Below are 10165 nucleotides of genomic sequence, written 5' to 3' on the forward strand. Positions count from 1 at the left end.
AATATTTCTAGCGGAACGTGTGTGACCTGGAAGGGCAGTGGCTGGATTGAGAGGTGAAAGGGCAGGAAGGGCAAAAACAGAATAGAGTTGGAAAAAAACCTGCAAGGCCACCAACCTGCCAATGCTGAGCAAGAAGCAAACCCTCAGAATTAGCTTCCTGACTTGAGATTCCAAAAGACTCACAGGATCTTGGATTGCAGGGCCCCAAAATGGGGCTAGATGGGAAGCAGTCGATAGTGGGGAGCCATTTTTTCTCCATTACAGCTATAACACATTTTGCACTTTTTCTATCTATAAGGACCATCAGAGGTGTGCCAAACTATCCTTCACAGAATGGAATCAGAGGAAATCTGATGGCCAGACAAGGGCTTTGTACATTGTTATAAACTGAGGACGGCAAACTGGATTTTGAGGTCAGCTTGGGCACATGATCTTCCCAAGACAAATTGTATGTGAAAGGGAGACCCAGCTTCTCCAGGGATTACCTCTTCTAGAGCCTGGTTACAATAATAAATTGTGAAATTTGACTGCTGGTCCTTATGGATTGACAGTGAAAAAATGGATCTTTCTTTCACTTAAAGACGTTCCAGGTAGACCAGCATTTGCTCATTCTCTCTCGATCAGTAGAGTAGGATGTGCCCACCATTTCTAGCCGAGGGGGGTGCCGAGCAAGCCTGCACAGTGTGGGATCATAGAATATCTGAAAGCCAGTTTCGGAGGGTAATTTGGATACCATTAGCTTACAATTTAGAAATTGGGATCAAGTGCTCGAGTGAATCAAATGCACAGATGTCCAGCGAGATAGTTATGAGTTCTCATTTGAGATTGAGTGCATTGATACCTTGTCTAAGAAAAAGTGGCATGTACTAGGTGGAATGACCTGATTGGAGGCTAAACTGATTCTCGGAGATCTCAGTTGCAGAAAAAAATGAGCCTTGAGGTCCGCCGCAAAAATCAATTCCATTACTTTTCTAGCAATGGGGAGAAGGCCTAGCTATAATTATGATCAGCTTTAGCACCATTCTTGTGATTCGGGGTATGTTGGTAAGTTACCTTGATGCAGACAGATGCCCTTCTTGGAAAGAATGATGTGGAAAGAGCAGAGAAACATTTTGCGAGTGTTTGAGTAGACATTTCTTTCGAGTACCCTTATTAGGACTGATGTTTTGTGGTGCATTGGAGTACTCGTATGATGATGCAGTGAAAAATTGTATACATAATCAAGTCAAGAGAAGCACTTTCTTCCACTTGGCAGGAGGGAAGTTCACTTGCTGTTTTCATCATGTTTTCATGTAGGAAGTTTTCATCTGTTGGATGCAATTGCATCACTGCATGAATGGATATACCAGGATCAAAATGTTGGGAAGGATAGTTGGAGGCATGAAGGTATGAACCTATGACGGATAAAGAGAATCGTTTGTTGAGAACCAAATCCCAGGCACATGCCTGCAGATGAAGAGAATGTAGAAATGACGGGCGGCAGGTAAGACCAACTGATTAAATTAGCAGACATTGCAGCATCCTAATGGATCCCTCAAGACCAACAGGGAGACATACACTTTAAAGAGTGCATGATCTGTCGAGCCAAGGGGAGCTGAGGGAGTACATGAAAGGTTGGAGGGAAATTTGTACATAATCAATTCAAGCAAAGAGTGGTAGCCAGTAGGGGAAATATGGGTTGGGAATACAACAGATTTTATTAGGCCAAAAGACCTTGGCTGCACTACCATGAACAGTAGTGTGAGGAACGACACCAAGCTGGTTTGAGTGGTAATGGTTAAAGTCACCACAGATGAGGAAGACAGATTGGAGATGGAAATATAGGAAGCATTCACTATTGTAAAGGGTGTTTCTGATGTAACCCACAACACCACCATCAGCAGGAGCATTCGTTCTTCAAAATTGTCCAAAAATTACCAGTGAGGGAGACGATCAGTGAGTCTTGGACATCCTCTGAATAAAAGTTTGTTAGATAAAATCTGGAGATAGGCAGCAATCTGTCGGGAGAGATCAATGAGATTTGAGCTTAAGCCTCTGATATTGGACCAGATGGAAATGTGCAGGTGTTGCATTACTTGATGCACAAGAGGGTCGGTCAGGGATTGGGTAGTGGAGTAATGAGTGGGGTAGGGCCATGGGTCGGTAGGTATTGTATGTCGGCAGGTGAGTATTGATAGGGAAAGATGTGTCCCCATTTCCGGCAACTTTTCCATCTCGGGATACCTAAACCAGCAACACAACATATTTTCACAACTTAACAATGAGGATTGAAACCTTGAAACTTTTGAGTTTGTGAAAGAATTACTCATTTGAATATCCCCTCTTCTTTAGAAAAATCTATCGACATTGCTACTCGTTAGAGGAGTCCATCTAATCAAGGGTAGCTCTAGTGGATGAGTTATAATTGTTTATGGGCAAATAAACTTTTGCAAAAAAGAAATTAACCCAGTTTTGGACCAAAATTCGTTTTTCTTGTCTGGAGACATTGTTTTTGATAATCCACTCAAGTTTTCTGCTCCTCGTGAATTGTATCATCATTACTTGGTACAACGTCATCCAATACGTCATCAAATGCAGTGGATTTGTGTATCAAAGCGTTTGTGTGATGGCTCGTCTGTTAAACCTTTCATTAGAACTCAGCCCTGCAACCAATGAATCCTTCCTGTTTTTTTGTTTTTTTATACAAGATCGAGGCTCTTGTAGGAGCTAACATTAATCACACACACAAAAAAAACAGACACATAAGACATATAATAAAGGGAGCAGGAGACAAGATGGGGAGAGAGAGGGAAGCACACAAGTACAACAGTAGAGAACAAGGACATCGGGAGATCTGTGGGAGGGAGGGGGCTTGGGGGACAAGGCATGGGATGGGGGGTGGGGGAGGAGGGTGGGTGGGAGAGGTATAAAACACATGGACACTGCTCGGACTTCGAGGAAAGAAGTAGGAATTTCAAAAAAGTGTATCTGGGGTGAATTAGCAGGGGTAGAAAAGATCAAGGTTTTAAATGGGGGAAGATAAGAGATGGTGGTGAACAGCTGTTTTGAAGACCTGGAGGGAGGAGTGGGATTGAAGAGAGTGTGGGAGTTTGTCCAGAGGCGGGAGTAAAGAGGAATGAGAGAGTGAAGGTGAGATGGAGTCTTGATTTTGGCAGTTTAACCATAAGAGGGTTGCAGGCAGATCTTGTGCGACCTGTAGGAATATTTGGGGGGAAAAGAGCACAGACAGAGCTGGGGGAGCTAGTCCGTTTGACCTTGCCAAACTTCTCATTACCTGTGCCACCGAAGGTGGATGGAGGTTAAATTTTCACCCATGTTTGCCTGTTTGTTACTTGGCAAAAAATTATTTTGACAAGTTTGTTGATCACTCCGGTTTTGTGTGTGTTTGTTTGTCCGCTCACTTATGCTTGCCTACAGGTCACAATTTAAAACCGATCTTCACGAAACTTCACCAAATGGTAGCGTTGGTGGTCCAACAGAATCCTATTTATTTTGAGGTCAAAAGCTAGAAAGGTCAACATAGGCCAAAGATCAACAACTTTTTTTTCAATTTCCTAAAATCCTCAATTTTCTTCTGATTGACTTGAAATTTGAATAGGATTTGCATATCAGCGAACTGAATTCAACCACTAACTATTTTTGAAATCAGCATAAACCAAAAGGTCAACATAGGCCAAAGGCAAACAACCTCTTATAATTTCAAAAATCCTCAATTTTCACCCGATTGACTTGAAATTTGAATGGGATTTACATGTAAGCTAATGAATTCAACCGCCAACTAATTTTCAGATCAACATAGGCCAAAAGGTCAACAACCTTTTCAAGTTTCTAAAATCCTCAATTTTCCTCTGATTTGCTTCAAATTTGAATAGGATTTTCATATCAACTAAATAAATTCAACCACCAACTATTTTTGAGGTCAACATAGGTTACAAGGTAAACATAGGCCAGAGGTCAACCACTTTTTTCAAGTTTCTAAAATCCTCACTTTTCATCCGATTTACTTGAAATTTGAATTCAACCATCAACTATTTTTGAGATCAACATAGGTCAAAAGGTCATAGACCAAATTTCTAAATTGTCATATTTTCATCAAATTAACTTAAAATTTGAAGACTATTTCCACATCAGGTCACTGAATTCAACCACCGATTATTTTTGAAGTCAAATGGATGCTCTACTGAGTGCCATTCTACTTTGTTCTGTTTTGCCAAGAGTCGCTCTATGTGTGATTTTTCATTTGTTTGTCTCACTGTGAACAGGATACGCAAAAAGGTTGTCGGATTCGGACGTAATTTGGTGGGGATGTTGAATATGTAACAAGGCCAAATTGATTCGATTTTGGTGAAGATCCGACTCCGGATACGGATCTAAGAATTTTTTGAAGTGATTCTTCACCAATGAGTGATCGGCCAAAAACGATGTATAGCGCGATGTCTCATAAAGTTATGGACAGATTCAGACTAAACTTGATGGACAGGTTGGGCGTGTGACGAGCATTAATTCATTCAATTTTAGTTAAGATCTGGATCTGAGAAAATTTTTTATGTGATTCTTCACGATTGAATGACACGGTTAAAAACGATATATATCACGTTATCTCAAGAAGTTGTGGACGGATTGGGATAAAATTTGGTGGATGAGTTGGGTAGGTGGCAGGAACAAGCCAATTCGATTTTGGTTCAGGTACGAATCCAGATCCGCGTATGAGTGGAATACAAAACGTAAACTGTTCAACCTGGCAGAGATGTGCTTCAGACCGAGTGCCGTTTTCGACGATAATGCACAAATAATAAGATAAAAATGAAAACTGCGCAATATTGAATATGACGTCTGAATGTAGTCCGTGTGTAATATGAATGTGTGTAATATGTGTTATATCGATGCTTTCTTTTTGGATTTGCAATGGCAGGATGGCTCAGTATAGGCATGTTCTCATACCCATGTACATTTTTGATCTTCAAAGAATATTTGTCTAATAAGCGAGGAGGATAGGTATGCAATAAACTGTCATCCAGGTGTGTCGCAGGCAGGGCGACACATCAATGTGTGCGCTGTCCATCAGATAGACTTTAAACTGATTGTCCCATATGTATCAGTTTCACTCAGTGGATGTCAACGATCCTTCGTGACGAGTAGGAGAGTTATCTCCGGCATCATGAATAAATTGCAAATTCCCTCCTGAACTGTTGGTAGCAAGTGGTCTGGTGTTCTTGCTGGTTGCTTGACACCAGGTTACACTGATGGAGAATGATTGTTGTCTGGACAGAAGCTTCTGCACTACAGACGAGTTGATCAGGTAGTTTGCATGTTACATGTTGAATTACTAAATACTTGGGTTTCTCTGTCTGTCTCTGTGTCTCTGTCTCTCTCTCGGTCGGTGTGTGTTCGATTTCCATGGTTGCTCATTCTCGCCAACTCGCACTTTCACAAACAAGCCTCTTCATTAGTTGATGGATGTCTTATTCCTTCATTGGACTAAAATAGTTTACAGTTTATGGTTATAACAAACCAGCTATTATCGATACCACTCAAATCTCTTTTCAAAAGTTTCAAAATGTCTAAGTTATTTAATTTTTCATATTGCTTGCTATCGCGTTTCATCGTGTACCCAAGAGACCTGAAGAGACCCAAGAGACTTGCAAGTTTTGCAGTTTATTTCGAACATCCACATAATGTTTTCAATATTGTTGATCTGGTTAAATACTGGTCTTTTCTCAATAGCATCACCAAGGCTTTCTCTCTGTGGATGTGATATTTAAACTTCAACAATGTGTATGTGAGCATTCATGAAGTACTGATGATGAAATGCAAACAGCCTGGAAAATGAAAGGCTTAGCTGTATCAATTTATTTGTCCTTATAGACACACACACACACACACACACACACACACACACACACACACACACACACACACACACACACACACACACACACACACACACACACACACACACACACACACACACACACACACACACACACACACACACACACACACACACACACACACACACACACACACACACACACACACACACCTTTTCATGAAATGTTGTCCCCACAATCCTAATCATTTATTGAACAGGAAGGGCTATTGCTAAATTGTTATATTAGCATTTAAAAGATGTAGTAAATGATAATAATTGTATAACACCTGAAACTTCACTCTATTACCCTCACCAGAGGAGAGGGTATTGCATTTGAGTCCGTTTGTTTGTCTGTTTGTTACTTGCCGGAAAAGATTCCGGCAAGTATGTTGGTTGGTTGATTTGTCTGTTTGTCTGGTTGTGCGCAGTACTACCTCTACACCGTTGCATATAGAATCGCCAAACTTTACACACATATTTGTCTTGCCCTGGAATAGACTGTGCCCAATTTTTAACCCTCTCGGTCCAAGGCGTCCATTATGACGTCATAATTCGACAATTCGACAAGTACAAAACTTCATCCAATCAAGATGAAATTTATTGAGCGCCATGGCGACATAAAGTGGTGGAGAAAAAATAATGATGACGTCATCGGTCACGTGGTTCGGCCGCCATCTTGGAAAAAACGAAAAAAAAATACATCTCTATATCTCCGAAAGTGCTGAATAGAAAAAATTGAGACATGGCTCATTGTAAAGAACTCTCCATGGGGAATAAAATATGTTGATGATGTCATAGGTGCCTCCATTATGACGTCAAAATTCGACAAGTTGAAATTCCTTGAGCATAATCTAGGAATAAATTAGTTTGGAAAACAAATAATGATGACGTCATCGGTACCGTGGTTCGGCCGCCAAATTTAAAAAAATGGCCGATAAAAAAGTACATTCCGGCAAGTCCTCGGTCTGACCGATTTTTCATCTGTTTGTTTGTCCGCACAGAATAAATATGATTTTCTCTGCAACCTTTAGTCCGATTGACAGGAAATTTTCACCATAGGTGCAACTCCAGCTGTAGAATTTTAAAATAATAATTATGACGTCATCGGTCACGTGGTTCGTTCGCCATCTTGGAAAAATCGAAAAAAAGTGCACCTATATATCTCTGAAAGCGCTCAATAGAAAAAATTGAGACATGGCATATTGTAAAGAACTCTCCATGCGGAATAAAATATGTCAATGATGTCATAGATTCCTCCATTATGACATCATAATTCGACAAGTACAAAACTTCATCCGATCAAGATGAAATTTTTGAGCATAATCTTGGAATAAATTAGTTTAGAAAAAAATAATTATGACGTCATCGGTCACGTGGTTCGGCCGCCATATTTGTTTTAACACAAAAGCCTTAAAAACCACGAAAATACATCCTGGCGAGGGTTTGCAATCTCTGATTGCTCTTTTTCTTGTTTTAAATGCAAACCTCAAAATAGTTGTCCATCTAAAGTACGACCTTTAGTCGGTGATTCGCTGATTTTCCAACTGCCTGGGCCATCAGCTGGGCTCCGCTCTTCATCGAAGTTTTGACCACGGTAGACTAGAACTTCTCAAAATGGTGGATCCAAAGAGACTCACATACGGAAGATGTTAAGAATGAAACCGAAACAGCAACTATTACAGCCCCCATGATTGCAAAAAAAGACGAAAGAAGAATATAAAGCGAAATATCAGCAGATATCGACAGACAACTGGGAGAATGACAAACGAGCAGGAAGATTAAATAAATAAATAAAGAGTTGGACGGATTGGGCATAGACAAATAAGGCTTTGTGGAATGGCTGAGAAGATCTATTTGAGCTCAACTGGGATGGAGAACGAATCATTATAAATTCCCAAGACCAAAGACACTGCACCAATGGATTTAAGATAATGACAGGACTGAGTCAATCGGACAAATGTATATTTTTCAAGGTAGAAACAAAAACTACGAGCCACCTCTTATCGGGATGTAAAAAAACTCGTCTCAGAACAAAACTTTGACTACAGCAAAACATTATAACTTGGTCCATGAATCGAGCCCCCCCCCCCCACCCCCTTTACCTAAAAGGATGTGAATACTTTGAGACCTTGGAGGACTCCATTCCACCTTCTGAAACACGCATAGGGAGATAACCAACGATACACATACACCTTCCATTAGCCCAGAGTAAATTGACACCGCTTTGTTATGCAGTGTGTTGCATCTAGTCAACTTGGTACGAGCCAACTCTTAAGTTTTTGAAAGGTTTTTCTCCTTGATCCAATATGGCTGCCAGACCACGTGAGTAATGACATCATCAATTTATATTCTCTAATGTAATTGTTGCGTAGATCACGCTCAAGAAATTTCAAACTGATCAGACTAAGCGTTGTCCCTATCTAACTATGTCGTTATAATTAATCCACCAATGATGTCATCGTTAATAAAACATATTCCCCATGCAGAGTTCTTTACAATGAGCCACGTTTCAATTTTTTCCATGGAGCGGTTTTGGAGATATGGAGGTAAAACGTTTTTTGGTTTTTCCAAGATTGCGCCTGTACCACGTGACCGATTACGTCATAATTATAATTAAAATATTCTACAGGAGGATGCGCTCCTACAGTGAAAATTTCCTGTCCATCAGACCAACAGTTGCAGAGAAAAAAATTCATACTGATTGGATGAAGCGTTATACTTGTCGAATTATGACGTCATAACGAAGGCACCGATTCATATCTTATGACATAATCATTAACATATCTCATTCCACATGGGGAGTACTTGACAATGAGCCATGTTTAATTTTTTTTCCCATTGAGCGTTTTGGGAGATCTGGAGGTGTAACGTTTTTCCAAGATGGCGTCCGTACCACGTGACCTATAACGTCATAATTCTGAATAAAATCCATTGTACAGGCCGAGGCGCTCCTGTGTTAAAATTTCGTGTCCATCGGATCAATGGTTGCGGAGAAAATGAATTTTTAAAATGCAGACACACACTACGCACATACGCACCCGATCGCCTAACCCTGTTTTTGCTTGGCGAGCGCAGGGTAACAAAGGCACAGATACTGGCAGTGTATGTGACGTAAATTTCAAATTTGTACCATCTGATTATATATCTGGTCTAGGTTTGCTATCGTTGGTTTTATTGGTCCCACAAAATGTACTCACATTTGAATAACGAGGACTACAAACAGCACCAACTTCCAAACTCTAAATAACACAAGAGAAATATTGAAACTATGAATTCACAGATAGATATGTAATCTTTTTCATGGGATGAGGAATAGTACTGGTATACGTACATGAAAGTAGCAGGACCTGGTTCACTACATGAAGTTAATTTTTTTATTCTTTACAATGCATTTTTGTTAACCTTTGAGCATTTTCATCCAAACTAACAGAACAGAGTGTTGACATTTTTCTGAAAAGGCATACCCGGAAACATCTATATATTTATGTTCCTCCACCAACCTGGTGGCTCTTTTTGTAATATGAATGTTTACTGTTGTTCCTGTGGGAATGCCAGACTTCCCCCGAGGCATTGTCAAACCTAGGAAGTGCGTTGGCCCTTTGTCAGTGGTGGGACTGAGCAAACACCACGGGCAGAAAATTATGGGAAATGCACCATTGTTTGCATAGTGGCACATATTCCACATAAATATGTAAAATAAAAACAAATTTGATAATGGTCAGAGGTAGTAATAATGACTTTGGATAAACTTTCCTCTAGGCCAACATACACAAGAAAGTGGAATTCATTGGGGCTTTTAAAGCAGTAAGTAGGTATACTGGTAGTAGTAGTAGAAGAAAAAGAAGAAGATCAGACGTAGAAATACTCACTTATTGAAAGTTAAGTTTACTTTCCATTTACTTTACTGACAAATGTTTACTGAAGAGAGACAGTATTGAAATGACTTCATGATGTGTCAGGTTACAAAAGTTTTAACTTTTTCCCCGAAAGACCCACGGAGGATATTGTCCATTTATCCCATGTCGTGATCAGGGCTTGGATGCACAGTCGAACGGTGGCATCAGTGGTGAAAAATCTTCAAATTCGGCCAATATTGCAGATGTGATAATTTTCCGGCCTAACAAAGGAGGATACATGTTCTTGAAAGGTGAGAAATCTGAATCAAAGATGGTGCCAAGAATACAGGCAGAATTGGTTAGAGAGACATTCACATCTAAAATGCGTACATCAGGTTCCATTATGAAATTTGATTTCCCAATTTCTCTGGGTCAGAGTTACTCTCCTCGTCGACTG

This window comes from Myxine glutinosa, chromosome 12 (genome assembly GCF_964187855.1).
Source record: "Myxine glutinosa chromosome 12, kmMyxGlut1.1, whole genome shotgun sequence".
In the NCBI taxonomy this organism is placed as follows: domain Eukaryota; kingdom Metazoa; phylum Chordata; class Myxini; order Myxiniformes; family Myxinidae; genus Myxine; species Myxine glutinosa.